The sequence below is a fragment of the Camelus dromedarius genome, chromosome X (assembly GCF_036321535.1).
Source record: "Camelus dromedarius isolate mCamDro1 chromosome X, mCamDro1.pat, whole genome shotgun sequence".
NCBI classification, from domain to species: domain Eukaryota; kingdom Metazoa; phylum Chordata; class Mammalia; order Artiodactyla; family Camelidae; genus Camelus; species Camelus dromedarius.
The window spans coordinates 90,818,816-90,834,711 of NC_087472.1; the positions used below are offsets into that span (position 1 = coordinate 90,818,816).

Consider the following 15,896-nt stretch of genomic DNA (forward strand, 5'->3'; position numbering starts at 1 on the left):
AGCGTTACCTTAGTCATTTGGGGAAGGATGGTTTTTTGTTGTAATCTTTTTTTCCAGGACATGACAGGGAGGGGGATTTCTCCACCCTTGCTCTTTTCAGGTAATTTTCCACACTGTCGATGATAAAACGTCCAGGACCCAAAGTCACTCGATGCAGAGCCTTTTTAGATAAAGGGAGCTAGTTTCCCCCCAGACCACCAGGCTCTTTCATGGCAAGAGAAGCCACTGTATGGAGGGAAGCGGAAGGGCCTACCCATTGCATTTAATAAGCTGTGCATGAGGCAAGCGCCTCAGCTCTCCCCAGGCAGGGACGGCACTTACTCGGGCTGGGGTCACCATGTTTCAGAGGCTCAGTTTCTAACTAACCAATCCGATACTTAGATCTCCTTCGGTCTATCCAGAGTTAATCACAGCTGGAGGGGACCAGTTCATCCTATCCAATTCATGGATGTAAATAGATTACCCAGAATGGCAATTTATTTCCCCCTTTATCCAAATTCTCCCTCTTTTTAACTGTCTTGTTATACTAAGTGTATTTATGTTGCATTAAATCTTTTTGGGGCAACAGCGAGAGGTTTAAGTACAAATAGTAAATCTATTTAGATGGGGAATGTATATATTTTTTAAAGACTGGAGTTGTCACTCCATTCTAGAGTCCTCTGTCTTAGATGTCTTGGAGATGAAAACCAAAATAAAATTGTCCGCTGAGCCTGGATCTTGGCATAGGAGATTGGATAGTTATGAAGACTACTTCATATCACAGGGAAACCAGAGTACCCCTCTAATGAGAATAATATTCACAACTTACTGGTACAACTGCCATCTTCCTAGAATAGGCTGGATAAAAGCTGAAATTCTTAAAATCCAGTTTCCCTTTTTAGATCTTCCATGAAGACCCTCATCCTCCTCTTGGCTTTTATTACCAGACCATCCTGCTATAATAGAATTGACTGTACTGTTAAGTTTCCTTAGTTACTTTCCAGGCCTGAGGATATCATTCCATTCACTTGAACAGATAATTAGTGAATGCTTAACAGGTTTTTCAACCTGCCAGGAGTATATAAAGGAACAAGCCTTAGTTCTTACCCTCCTGGAGCTCAAAATTTAATAAAAAGGCATTAAAATATAAAGAACTAATTAGAACCCAGTGTTACAAGTGATCGAGGGGCACAGAGGTGAAGGATTAATTCTGTGTGAGGGATCGAAGAGACTTTAACAAAGAGAGTTGAAGATAAAGATTGAATAGGAGTTTTCCAGGCTGCGAGAGTGGAGGGTAAGGATGAGCTTTCCAGACTGCTGGGGCAGCGAGCAATGTGGGGCCAGAGCACAAGATGAAAGGATCAAGAGAGTAGTGGTGTGGTAGGTGCAGTCCCACTGTTTAAATGGCTTCATGTGTCAGACAAAGGAGTTTGGATTTTATTTTATAAGCAGTTGATCAGTGAAGGTTTTTTGAGGTGGGGATGATTGAGAAAAATAATTACAGGCAGGGAGCTAAAGCCATGGAGATTGGTAGAAGGAAAGTGGAATCATTCATTGGAAGATGGACAGGTTCTGAACTAAGAATATCTTAGGCAAGTGAAGAAGGAATGAAGAAACGGGAAGGTCACTGAATGAATGAGGCCAGGGGAGATGGGAAAGGGATGAACTGCGTGTTACGAAATTGTTTAATGAGGGAACTGGGAAATAATCATTAAAAAACAAAACAACATAGAACACACAAGAAAAGCTACTGATTAGCCAAGGTCAATGGATAGAGAAAAAGAACTATGTATTAGGCATACTGAGTTCTGTTTGCCCAAGGAGATTCAAGTGGAAATGTCCTATACTGATTTTATGTATTCACTTTCCAAGAAGGAATTTAAAAAAAAAAAGAAGAAGAAGAAAGAAAGCCTAGTAGTAAGATTCCTGAAATATAATCAGTAAATCAGTGAACATAGTAGAGATTGGCTTAGTTGATATAACTGTGTTTAAAATTCGGTCTGAGGTTCCCTGCAGGCAGGGGGAGAAGAGGAAACAGTGATTTGTCTCTCTCTCAATGTTGGATGAAAGAAGCATGCAATTTTCTAAGGAAACACCATAGTTTTCTTGGCTCTAAATAACAGTAAAAACAAATAGCTGTCATTTGACTGCTTGCTATGGACCGGAACTGTTTTGAGTACATGTAAGATCTTATTTAATCCTCACAACAACCCTATGAAGAAGAGGCTGTTTCCCAAATAAAGACTCCGCGGCACAGAGTATGAAGGACATGTCATACAGCTAGCAAGGCATGGGGCCTGGATTCAAACTCAGGCATTCCTGGACTCATAACAGTGTTAATGCTTGGTGTGATTGCTGGCTAGTGTCCTTATCAGTATTTTTATGACAAAGACCAAAGGAAATTTTATGTGGCTGCCTCTAGTGCCCTTTATTAATTGTGGCTATCTTACCACTAAAGACCAAACAAATGATGACAGTTCTCCATAGACGGTGGTCACTGTTGCCCAAAATGTGTTCTGCAGAATACCTCTAAGATAATCTAAAGAAAACTGATTCTAAAGACAGATAAACTTTGGAAATGGTTGTACTGGAAAGTCTTGATTAATCTGCATTTGCATTAAAGAATACGGGAAAAACTTGATTAGTTTTGTTTAACCCAGCGTTGGTTGCACATACTTGTCCTCAGCCCAATTCTAATGTTCTGTAGATCTTACTTTGGTAAGAAATTCAAGTCTGTTCTAATGCCTGTGCAGAGGAAGCCTGGATTTTTCTCACAAAAGTAACTTCTGATTTGTTCTAGTAGTAAAGCCCTAGAAACCCAGAGACCAAAATGATTTAGTCTGGAAAATTCAAAGATATGTGTTAAATCATCTCTCATAACAATAGAAAATTCTATGTAGTTTTTTTATGGAGCATCCCACTGTGAGTGGCCTGGCTTTGTAATTAAACTACCAAAAAGAATTTCCACCAGTAACTTTACAAAGTTAACTTGTTAAGTGGAGTGCTTAATTCTTGGTAATTGATTGAATTTCAAAGGATGTCTATACCAAAGACAGCAACTTTGTTTCTATCACAGTTACTGTTTGATTTTGCTTTTTAAGTTGTTAGATACAAAGGCCAGTTGTTACTTGAGGCCTCTCCTGGGTTGTGATCTAAAAGTGTGTTATCAACACATGGGAAGATATTAAGAGGAATGCAGGGGTAACATTCATCTCCGTGACAGATTAAGGTATACGTTTGAAAGATGTGTGGCTAGTATATGGTCCTGTGTAATGCCACTTGCGGAAGCTGATTCTTTGTCTGGCACTGAAGTTTTAGAGGTAACTGATCAGTGAATCAACCTTGTGTGACTTGGTGCTTAGCAAGTTTAAGTTCACAGAACCCATGGCTAATGGAGACATCCAGGAGACTACTGAAAAAGAAAGATCTGGAGTCTAGAAGGGAAGTCTGGGTTGAGGAGTAGTGGGTTGGGGAGATGGGGTCATGAGCTTAGAGGAGCTAGAAGCCTTGGGAAAGGACAGGGTCCTCCTTAGGAAGAGAATATATGTGGAAAGAAGACCAAGGACCTCCTGGTGTGCGTGACTGTAGTTGGCTGTACCCAGTTAGAAATGATTTCCTGCTGTGTTAATACTGCTGCAGATGACTACCTTTATTTATTTATTTATTTATTTTTACTATGTTAATAATTAAAGTTGGCCTTTTTCTGTATCTCCAAAATCTGGGTTACCTTTTGGTGCCACTCTGTCTGCTAACTACAGGTTATAAGTAAATCCATATGATCCTTTTTCTATAATTTCCTAGTAAATCAGGGTGATTATTTCAAAGATAGGAGTAACCTATAGTTCCAGCTTTAGCCCTGAGCATAGTTCCCGGTCCTTTTGCATTAGTGTGAGGTTTGTCCCATATGCCAGACGGTGAGCTCTTGAAGGGAAAGGGACCATGTCTCACGTATCTTTCTCTCTCTAGTGCTGGGTGTAGAAATATGTGTTGATTAAGTGAATGGATGAATGCCCTTTGGAGGTTTCCTGTTCCCTGCTGGATTTTTTGGCTGACTTTCACCTGTCTTCTTGTTTTTCTCATTTCTTATGTTGTTGTTCTTCCCACAAATCCTTTAATATACCTCTTTGGGTTGTCGTAACATTTTCCATTCAACTGGAAACATTGAAGTTGTTTAAGTTAGCCCAGACTGGAGCATTTTCTGGGCTTATTTTTAGGCTCTTTCTTAAAATCATCATCTGAAAATCGTGAGAAGTGTCTACGTAGATAAGTCTGCAGGCATATACACACCATTTTTCTCTTACGTACGTGGATTGAACTTGATTCCGTCATATAGTAGGAGAGAGCATTGGAAAGTTACTGACCTCACTGGGGAAATATTTTTTGTAGTATGAGAAATAGGATTTTAAATCTAGAACTTGTTTTTATAAGAGCTTTATCAAGATATAATTAACATACAATTCACTCATTTAAAGTGTATAAGTCACTAGTTATTCACAGAGTTGTGCAACCATTGTCACATTATCAATTTTAGGACAATTTCCTCACCCAAAAAAGAAACCCCATACTCATTTTCAGTCACTCTCCATTTCTCCCAAAGCAATACCACCCCAGCCCTAGACAATCAATGATCTACTTTGTTTCTATGGATTTGCTTATTCTGGACATTTCATGGAAATAGAATCATACAATATATCTGTAGCTGGCTTCTGTCACATAGCAGAATATTTTAAAAGGATACCCATGTTGTCGCCTTTATTAGTACTTCATTTTTGTTAGTGAATGATACTCTGTCATTTGGAAATACATTTCTTAAATTCATCCAGCAGTGAATGGACATTTCAGTTGTTTTCACTTATTGGCTATTATGGATAATATGGCCATGAACATTTGTGTCTGAGTATAAGGACTTACTTTTTTTAAATGATCCTGTAGTTTCTGTCACTGTAATAGAGGAATCCATAGGATCAGATGTGGCAAAAGTGCACAGCAGTGCACGCCGGGAAGTGAAAAACAGGCCATCAGGATAAATTTACTGGGAGAACTTAAGGCCAAGTCTAACTACTCTTGAGGGACTCAAGCCGGGACACACAAAACTTAAAATTATGATTCTCCTACAGACTGTTACTGCTTTTTGCTGACCAAAGACAAAGTTTGATGTTTTACTGTATTTGTCTGAAACACACTTTCCCCAATGGTACTATTCCTGGACTACACTTCCTTATTTCTGAAACCTTCCCAATCAGAGTGTGCTTTTTGAATGGTTAAGACTAGTCAGTGTCCTTTTTGTCTTGGGTTTTGTTCCTCTTCCTTATTTCCAGGTATAACAGTTAGGATTGTGTTTTTTTTTAATGCATTCTTCTCTTCTTGTGTTGAACTTTTGATGAATACATGTATTATTAGACAGTGCTGTGTTAGTCTCTGATCAGGAATTTGTGGAAAAGAAAAGTCTCAGTCACTGAAGATAAAAAATACCTAAAGCCAGTTAATACTCTCAGGTTCTGTCTCATGGAACTCAAACAAGATATAGATAGATATGTCAAGGGCATAGCTTGAGAATAGAGTATATCTATGAACTCTGTAGACTTGGTCTGAACAGTTTATTACAGCAGTAAGCTATGGACCAAAATTGATAACTTTGTCACATGCCTAGCAGATTTGGTCAAATCTAAGGAAATCTCATCCTAGCGATCTTATTGCCTCAGTGATTTCATTTGGCCCAGATGCTCAGCTTTGATACACTTTACTGTAACACAGATGATGGAAGATACACAGTAATTCCCAGATTCTGGGGTAGCTACAATGAATGGTGGGGCAGGGGGCTAGAATTAGAGAGAGCAAATGATGACTCAGTTTCTAAGCACTATATATATATATATATATATATATATATATATATATATATATATATATATATATATATATATATATATTATTTTCTGTCAAGCTCAATACGTCTTTCTTTTGGTAAGAAGCTTTCAGCACACCCGAGATTCCAAATCTAAGAAGTACAGAATATATAGAGAAAGAAGTCATAACAATTATGAACGCTTAGAGCGGGCTGGGCCTGGTTCTCACCAAGTTGTTCGTGTGGAATACAGAGCACAGTGGCTCACCGATCCTACTGATGGGATGAGTGTGGAAGTCGGTTGTCTGGCTTCAGCAAGTGACAGAGCCTAGCTGTCAGTCAAGGTCTTTCTGACTCCAAAACCATGCTCTCAAACCCTATTCTAATTATCGCCTCAGCCATGGGTGGTAGAAGGCACCAAAAGGGCAGTGTGCCAAAAAGAAATTCTTAATTTTTCTGTACATGCTTCAGCATCACCTTTAAAGCGCAGATATCACTGGAAGAAATGGTACATTATTATAAAATCCCAGTAAGGTTTATTCAGTAGGAAAGGGGTTGGAAATAAAGAGCTCGGAATGCATTAAAAGAGGACAATATTAAGAGACAAGGATTAGAGACAGGAGCCTGGGGGTTCCTGCCATTTTTTACTATTTTGCTTAAGGCAGACCTAAAATATGCATACTTTTACTTCCCACCCTGTGAGCATCTCCTTAATTAACAATGGGAGTGCCAAGGCATATTAATGTCTCTTTCCATCTAGTTTAGGGGTATTTTTGACTGTGTTAGATACAATTTTACAGTATTGCTTTAAATATTTTAATTATAATTGGAAAAGGCGCTGTGCAATTTCCAGTTTTTTAAATACCTCATGCTTGTGGAATTTGTCTTCCTCTTTTTTTTAGAAAGTGCTAATTTCCTAGATTTATAGTTGCTGTAATAGTTCTGTATGATTTACTACATTTGCCTGAATCCAGATTGGTGGATATGATTTAGCTGTTTTTAATACTGTATCAGGCTAAAGCTGGATTTCTCTGGGTCTCATCTTTTTAGATGCAAACCTTTGTAGTTGTTCCCACTTTATGAAATAGATCCTGTGTGCGTGTTCATGCTTTAATATACAGTTTAATACATAAGACTATTAAGAAGACCTTGATCACTGGAAAGTGATCCTCATACAACTATATAATTACATGCAGTAGGGACGTTTCATTAAAAGAGTAGAAAACCTACAATGAAAACACATGACATCTGTAAATTAAGAGGATTACAGAAAGATTGAAGTAATGTTCTTTATTATAGCTAGCATGTAGGTAGTTGTGACTACTGGCCGGGCCAGATGCTGTCATGTTTTCAGCAGGTAGAGGTAAGGCCAATTTGAGTCATCTCTTATATCCATTAGCTAGTTGAGAAAGATGAGCGTAACTTTGTATCTGGACAACCACGCTTATACGTGTGATGACACAAAATGAATCAGATAGAGCTACATAGTTGTAGAATGGAGGGATTTTTGTAAGCTCTATGGAGAATAACAAATTAATAATGAATGGGAGACTTCTTCTTTAGCAAGAGTGGTTACAGGAAGAAATTGTGGCGGCAGACGCCATGTGAAGTGAATTTGAATTAGTGTTCTTTAGGGAGCTACCAGAGAAATATGATTTACAAGATAATCAAGGACATAAATATATTCTCCGTGGAGTAATTGTCTGATCCCTGACATATATTCCTGTGTATTGATATGACTCCACAAATACATTCCAACAGTTAGAGAATCAACAGGGGTGAAATGTACATGTGTAACTTCAAGAATAGCAAAATATATATTGGTAGCAATATAAATTGACAGCCGACTGTTATAATGAGCAGATTGTGCACTTGTGGTTAAGGTTTAAAACCACTCACCTTGGAACAGTGTTAAGTATCTCACTGATCTTTTGTGGGAATGATATCCCCTATGTGCTTTATAAATATTGCATCCCAAAAAACTAGCATTATGATATACTTGAAAAGGTCTTGACATAGATGTTTTTAAATATAAGGAGACAACTTAATTCATAAGGGCTAAATGGCTTCGTTTTGTAACCCCTAACACAGCTCTATAACGATGACCACATGTATTAGGAAATGTTTAGTAAACGTTATCTCTAGTTCAACCCTTTGAACATTCATTTTTCTTGATAATCTTCATGAAAATTTATAAATACCTGTAAAAGAGAATTTAGACTTAAAGAACTTTGTATTTTACTTGGTTTCTGGCCGAGATATTTCTTTTGTGCTATTTCTGGTGCTATTTCTGGCTTTTCAGACCTTTAACCTAACAGCTTGTCCCACCTGAGAGCTTCAGGAGGAAAAACTAGTTCCTCAAAATCAAGTTGGTTATTGAGCATAATAGAAAGTGTATGTTTGTCACATATTTGTTTAGGAAACGGCACTTGTTTGGCTCATTGAACCCTGTTTTGGTAAATTGAGATTTGAATGAGTACTAAGGGAACCTTGACCAGACATCTACATAATCAACATGTCCTGGTAGGCTTCTGATGAAGATACCGTTAGTTTTCAATTTAAGGCATCTTCTTCTGCTTCTGCCGTTTATCCAGTAGTATGTAATATATGGAGTGGAAAAAAAATGAGAACACCACAGCTGAGCTGCAAAACAAGATGAACATCTCTGTGGGCCAGAAACGGGGAGGTATGGCCAACAGGACAGGGTGAGCAGTGTGTGGGGCTACCTTGGTGGACTGTCAACTCCTGCTCTAGTAACAGGGATTAAATTCTTCTCACCAGGTGGGGACACAGAGCCAGGAATTTGAAATCAGGGCCCCACAAAAACACATCTGGAGAGACACATACTAACCCACTTATACTTGAAAGGAAAATGAAAAAAAAAAAACAATTTGGACTGTGGCAGGGGACTACAGCTCATGTGTAGCCATGGACCTAATGAGTAGAGCCTGGAAAAGAAGTGAAGAGTGTGGTGGTTGAGAAGGGGAGCATCACAGCCTTGAAACAAGCAGCTGAACCACGCTGCCTGGAGATGAAATTAGCAGTCAGTGCCTTCGTATCGCTCAATGCAGGAGCTGCAAATTACCAAGATAAGACGTAGCTCCAGACTAGAGGCCCTGCTCCGAGTGGGAACAGCCATAAAAGCACTTGACAGAAGCAAGTTCAGAAGGAGAGGGAAACAGGAAACACACCCTATCCCTTTCAGAATGTGCCTGAGGGAGGGAGGGAAGAGGCGAGGAAGAAAGAAAGGAAAGAGGGAGGGAGGGAGGGAGGGAGGAGGCGAGGAAGGAAGAAAGGAGGGAGGGAGGGAGGGAGGGAGAAAGGAGGGAGGAAGGGAAGAGGCGATCGCCTGCCTCTCTGCCTCTCTGCCTCTCTGCCTCTCTGCCTCTCTGCCTCTCTGCCTCTCTGCCTCTCTGCCTCTCTGCCTCTCTGCCTCTCTGCCTCTCTGCCTCTCTGCCTCTCTGCCTCTCTGCCTCTCTGCCTCTCTGCCTCTCTGCCTCTCTGCCTCTCTGCCTCTCTGCCTCTCTGCCTCTCTGCCTCTCTGCCTCTCTGCCTCTCTGCCTCTCTGCCTCTCTGCCTCTCTGCCTCTCTGCCTCTCTGCCTCTCTGCCTCTCTGCCTCTCTGCCTCTCTGCCTCTCTGCCTCTCTGCCTCTCTGCCTCTCTGCCTCTCTGCCTCTCTGCCTCTCTGCCTCTCTGCCTCTCTGCCTCTCTGCCTCTCTGCCTCTCTGCCTCTCTGCCTCTCTGCCTCTCTGCCTCTCTGCCTCTCTGCCTCTCTGCCTCTCTGCCTCTCTGCCTCTCTGCCTCTCTGCCTCTCTGCCTCTCTGCCTCTCTGCCTCTCTGCCTCTCTGCCTCTCTGCCTCTCTGCCTCTCTGCCTCTCTGCCTCTCTGCCTCTCTGCCTCTCTGCCTCTCTGCCTCTCTGCCTCTCTGCCTCTCTGCCTCTCTGCCTCTCTGCCTCTCTGCCTCTCTGCCTCTCTGCCTCTCTGCCTCTCTGCCTCTCTGCCTCTCTGCCTCTCTGCCTCTCTGCCTCTCTGCCTCTCTGCCTCTCTGCCTCTCTGCCTCTCTGCCTCTCTGCCTCTCTGCCTCTCTGCCTCTCTGCCTCTCTGCCTCTCTGCCTCTCTGCCTCTCTGCCTCTCTGCCTCTCTGCCTCTCTGCCTCTCTGCCTCTCTGCCTCTCTGCCTCTCTGCCTCTCTGCCTCTCTGCCTCTCTGCCTCTCTGCCTCTCTGCCTCTCTGCCTCTCTGCCTCTCTGCCTCTCTGCCTCTCTGCCTCTCTGCCTCTCTGCCTCTCTGCCTCTCTGCCTCTCTGCCTCTCTGCCTCTCTGCCTCTCTGCCTCTCTGCCTCTCTGCCTCTCTGCCTCTCTGCCTCTCTGCCTCTCTGCCTCTCTGCCTCTCTGCCTCTCTGCCTCTCTGCCTCTCTGCCTCTCTGCCTCTCTGCCTCTCTGCCTCTCTGCCTCTCTGCCTCTCTGCCTCTCTGCCTCTCTGCCTCTCTGCCTCTCTGCCTCTCTGCCTCTCTGCCTCTCTGCCTCTCTGCCTCTCTGCCTCTCTGCCTCTCTGCCTCTCTGCCTCTCTGCCTCTCTGCCTCTCTGCCTCTCTGCCTCTCTGCCTCTCTGCCTCTCTGCCTCTCTGCCTCTCTGCCTCTCTGCCTCTCTGCCTCTCTGCCTCTCTGCCTCTCTGCCTCTCTGCCTCTCTGCCTCTCTGCCTCTCTGCCTCTCTGCCTCTCTGCCTCTCTGCCTCTCTGCCTCTCTGCCTCTCTGCCTCTCTGCCTCTCTGCCTCTCTGCCTCTCTGCCTCTCTGCCTCTCTGCCTCTCTGCCTCTCTGCCTCTCTGCCTCTCTGCCTCTCTGCCTCTCTGCCTCTCTGCCTCTCTGCCTCTCTGCCTCTCTGCCTCTCTGCCTCTCTGCCTCTCTGCCTCTCTGCCTCTCTGCCTCTCTGCCTCTCTGCCTCTCTGCCTCTCTGCCTCTCTGCCTCTCTGCCTCTCTGCCTCTCTGCCTCTCTGCCTCTCTGCCTCTCTGCCTCTCTGCCTCTCTGCCTCTCTGCCTCTCTGCCTCTCTGCCTCTCTGCCTCTCTGCCTCTCTGCCTCTCTGCCTCTCTGCCTCTCTGCCTCTCTGCCTCTCTGCCTCTCTGCCTCTCTGCCTCTCTGCCTCTCTGCCTCTCTGCCTCTCTGCCTCTCTGCCTCTCTGCCTCTCTGCCTCTCTGCCTCTCTGCCTCTCTGCCTCTCTGCCTCTCTGCCTCTCTGCCTCTCTGCCTCTCTGCCTCTCTGCCTCTCTGCCTCTCTGCCTCTCTGCCTCTCTGCCTCTCTGCCTCTCTGCCTCTCTGCCTCTCTGCCTCTCTGCCTCTCTGCCTCTCTGCCTCTCTGCCTCTCTGCCTCTCTGCCTCTCTGCCTCTCTGCCTCTCTGCCTCTCTGCCTCTCTGCCTCTCTGCCTCTCTGCCTCTCTGCCTCTCTGCCTCTCTGCCTCTCTGCCTCTCTGCCTCTCTGCCTCTCTGCCTCTCTGCCTCTCTGCCTCTCTGCCTCTCTGCCTCTCTGCCTCTCTGCCTCTCTGCCTCTCTGCCTCTCTGCCTCTCTGCCTCTCTGCCTCTCTGCCTCTCTGCCTCTCTGCCTCTCTGCCTCTCTGCCTCTCTGCCTCTCTGCCTCTCTGCCTCTCTGCCTCTCTGCCTCTCTGCCTCTCTGCCTCTCTGCCTCTCTGCCTCTCTGCCTCTCTGCCTCTCTGCCTCTCTGCCTCTCTGCCTCTCTGCCTCTCTGCCTCTCTGCCTCTCTGCCTCTCTGCCTCTCTGCCTCTCTGCCTCTCTGCCTCTCTGCCTCTCTGCCTCTCTGCCTCTCTGCCTCTCTGCCTCTCTGCCTCTCTGCCTCTCTGCCTCTCTGCCTCTCTGCCTCTCTGCCTCTCTGCCTCTCTGCCTCTCTGCCTCTCTGCCTCTCTGCCTCTCTGCCTCTCTGCCTCTCTGCCTCTCTGCCTCTCTGCCTCTCTGCCTCTCTGCCTCTCTGCCTCTCTGCCTCTCTGCCTCTCTGCCTCTCTGCCTCTCTGCCTCTCTGCCTCTCTGCCTCTCTGCCTCTCTGCCTCTCTGCCTCTCTGCCTCTCTGCCTCTCTGCCTCTCTGCCTCTCTGCCTCTCTGCCTCTCTGCCTCTCTGCCTCTCTGCCTCTCTGCCTCTCTGCCTCTCTGCCTCTCTGCCTCTCTGCCTCTCTGCCTCTCTGCCTCTCTGCCTCTCTGCCTCTCTGCCTCTCTGCCTCTCTGCCTCTCTGCCTCTCTGCCTCTCTGCCTGCCTCGAACCTACAACCTCCTGCTTACTAGTCCTAGCTCTCTACCCCTAACCTACAGGCTCTCACTAGCTACCTGAGTTTCCCCTCACTCACCTTTATCTCCTCAACTAACAAACGGTGCTGAATTCCTAGTGCCTCAGCCTGGGTTGCACCTGAGGAACCAGGGACCCAGCATCCTCCTTCAGCTGTGGGAGATAAACCTGACTTGACTCGGGGAAACTGAGGTAGCTAGCGAGAGCCTGTAGCTCAGGGGCAGAGAGCATGGCTGGCAAGCAGGAGGTCCTAGGTTCAAGCCGCAGGGGAAGGACAGAGGAGAGTTTTTGCTGGAAGCAGAAAGCAAATTTCATTTTTACATGAGTGCAGTAAGTCCTACATACCTTCCTAAGTTGCTGTCTATACGTATGAACTTTCCCAAAAGGTCCCAATTAACTTATGGGCCTGATTTCCCCAACAGACTTCTCTGGACTTGATACACACTGATTCACCATTAGGATCAAAAGTTACATCTCACCCATCCTTTTGCTCAGTCACAATGATCACAGGTAGACGGTTGGTGAATGCATAATTCTGGCCACTGTTTGACTTGACTTGCCATAATGCCACGTAGACCAGAACAGCCATCTGCTAGGTTTTCAGGTTGTAATTCTGCCCGTGGGTGTAGAGGTATGCCCGATAGTAATACCCAAAACACAAAGACTTAAGACAGTCCCTCCAAGTTGACTATCCAAAGTTGAATTAAGCCTAGATGAAAATAAAATGATAGAAGAATACAACCAAAATTGTAAGGATGTTTAAGATCCTCTAAGACATACTTAAGGAAATACTATTTATTAAGATAACAAGAAATTAAGAAACAAAGCAATGAAGAACAGATGCATCTGAAAGCCATTTTTGGAAATAAGAACTATAATCAGTGAAGCTACTGCACTCAAAGGACAAGATAAATTCTAGGCTGCACCCAGTCAAAGGAAATTAAAAGATGATTCTGAGGACTTTATATAATATTTAAAAAAACAGATAAACAGAAATCGGTAATAAAGAAAAATGGGGGAGTGACCACAAGGCTTGAAAATATACCTGGTAGAAGTTTCAGAAGAAGAGAATGGAGATGCAGAGAAGCAGTATGTGAAGCTGTAAGAGCTGAGAATCTTCCAGAACTGGAGTGATGTGAGCCTTTAAGGAAATGGTCTCCAGAGAGAAATTTTAAACATCTGGGAAGGCCTGTGTAGAGCAATTGGTATTCTTTACAACTCAGCTTTGGGAAGCCCTGGCTGAGTTCAAATGTTATATTTTTCACAGGAAAACATAACAGAAATGCAGTGTGTTGTATATGCTTAAACCGTGGTTTCTAAACAAGGACACTTAGAAATAACTCAGTAAAGGAGAGCTGTGTGGAAGAACCTGACCCAGAGGAAGACCTCTCTAGAAAAGGTAGTCTCCTGTCAGTGACCCTGTGAAAAGCAGGCAGGAAGACAATAATCATTTGTTGTACTATCCTGAAGTCCATGTCTAAAGACACCGTTTTCCAAAAAAAAAAAAAAAAAAAAAAAAAAAAAAAGACAGCTTTCAAAAAGGATTTCGTGGGTGACCCGATCTGATAGAAGAATTCTGAAGAGGAGTCCATAAAAAGATGTCATCAGTTGGGATATTTCAGTGAAGGTGGATTTCTTATAGTCAATACTTCAATGGAAAAAAAGTAAAAGATAATTCCTATCAAATGAAACCTTGTGAACACTGGATGCTGCTTCAGATTCATGACAACATTTAGGTAATTATCATTTAAATGGTCAGAAATGGGATGTAATTAATGTGAACAACTACGTACACTGGTTCACACCCAGAGGACCGATGTGCAGAATCTGGCCAAGGGAAAACTTATTTTGATAAATTTCTTATTACTGCTTTGTCAACGCAGATTGCTGTGAAACAAACTGCACATATAACTCTCCTTGAAGATTGATAGCAAGTAGGATTTTAATCAATACAGATAGGAGATTACATTTCCTGTAAATGGAAAAGATCATAGATTTTCCTGCATGACTTTAAACAAATTCCTAGAAAACTTGTAACGTTAGGTACAGGGTAGAGCTTTAAACAAACAAAAGACAGCACAGATTGGATTGAAATAAAATCTTCCATGTAGAGAGTGACCATTTTAAAACTGGGCATCTTGGAAGACAAGCCATCCCCTGCGGAACGTTCATTCCAGGTACGAAACAACAGAAGATCCCATGTCACTAACAGGAAACCTGGTTATGAGACTGTCTTCCTTTCTCAAACTGGACAATGGGAAAACCCTTCTTGCCGACCCACCACTTGCGTCGCATGTCTTTTCTTGTAGATAGAGATCTCCCACATTTGTGGATAGGACATTCTCTCACCTGATAAAATGTCATCTGTGAAGAACAGAAATCTTTCCTCTTATTTTGGTACTTATCATAACTAGAAGAAACATATCAAGAGTTCTAATCAGTCACTGGGTATCAAAAGACAGAAGTGTCCTTAATCGGAAATGCATTCTCAGCAATTCTAAAGCAAGAAGGAAATCTATAACCCTAAATGTACTTATTAAGAAGCATAAAAAGAAAAAAGAAATGACTTAAGCATTCAAACTGAAAAGCTAGAGGAAAATCCACAGTAAGTTACAGAACATTAACGGACATACAAGGAGACTAGAATAACTGAAGAGCTTCACCACGTTCCTGGATGTGAAGACTCAATAACACGAAGTCAGTTCTTCCCAGTTTAATTTATACATTCAATGTGATTCAAGCACCAGATTTCAACAAGGATTCTCATGAAATAGGAAATTTTGACACTAAAATCATAGGCATAATCAGATAGATCTGAAGAGCCAAGACAATTTGGAGGCAGAACAAGTGGGACTGAGAGGGCCTGCCAGACAGCAGTGTATTTAAATACATAGTGTGGAATCTGCACAGGGACACAGATAAACAAGCAGAAGAGAATTGCTCAGAAGCACACTAGTGTACTTCTGGATGCTGGATGTATTGTAGAAATACCATAGAAATCAGTGGGGGAAAGGTGGACTATACAATTAAATGGGCTAGCTTAGGAAGTTATCTTTGTGCGGGGGGTAAAATAAGGTTTTATGTTCACACCAAGCACAGAAGATTCTGGGTAAATTAAAGTCCTAAATGTGAAGAACAAAATTTTAACCTTCAAAGTATAAGTGTAAGGAAGATTTTCCTAAACAAAACATAAAAACCAGAAAACATGGAGGACTATTTTGAAATTAAAAATTATTGTGCAGTAGGATGCTATGACTAAAGATAAGCTGTGCTAACACACGGGTAGGAGATATTTGCTGTGCACATAACGGGCAAAGGATAAGCATGTAGAACACATCCAGAACTGGAACTAGAAAAAGACAATCCCGTAGGGAAATAGATTAAGGAAACATAAGAAGCCATTTAACATGAAAGAAGTCCAGCCTCATCAGTAATCAGAGATGTGCTCATTAAAATGCACCCATGACCCAGAACTTCAATGTTTGGTAACACGAAGTATATCATGAGATGTGGCCAAATGGAGACTCTCACTCACTTCTGCTGGGAGAATGAATTGGTATAAAGCCACTTGGGGGAGCAATTTGGTGATCTGTAGCAATGTTGAAGATGTTGCCAGAACCCAACAATTTCACATCTATGTATATTTTGTAAAGAATCTCTTAAACAGGTACCCAAGGAGACAGGTAGAAGGAAGTTTATTGCGTCATTGTTTGTAATAGTGAAAAATTGGAAACAACCTAATGTTCATTGACAGGAGAATGTTGTTGGCATATTCAAGCAGCAGAATAAT

General features: G+C 43.3%; 1 protein-coding gene across 13 annotated transcripts in view; it reads left to right on the top strand.

Moving 5' to 3' along the window:
• Positions 1-15,896, top strand: part of DMD (dystrophin) — a 1,947,932-nt gene that overhangs the window by 1,897,344 nt on the left and 34,692 nt on the right. The gene's annotated exons all lie outside the window — the stretch shown is intronic.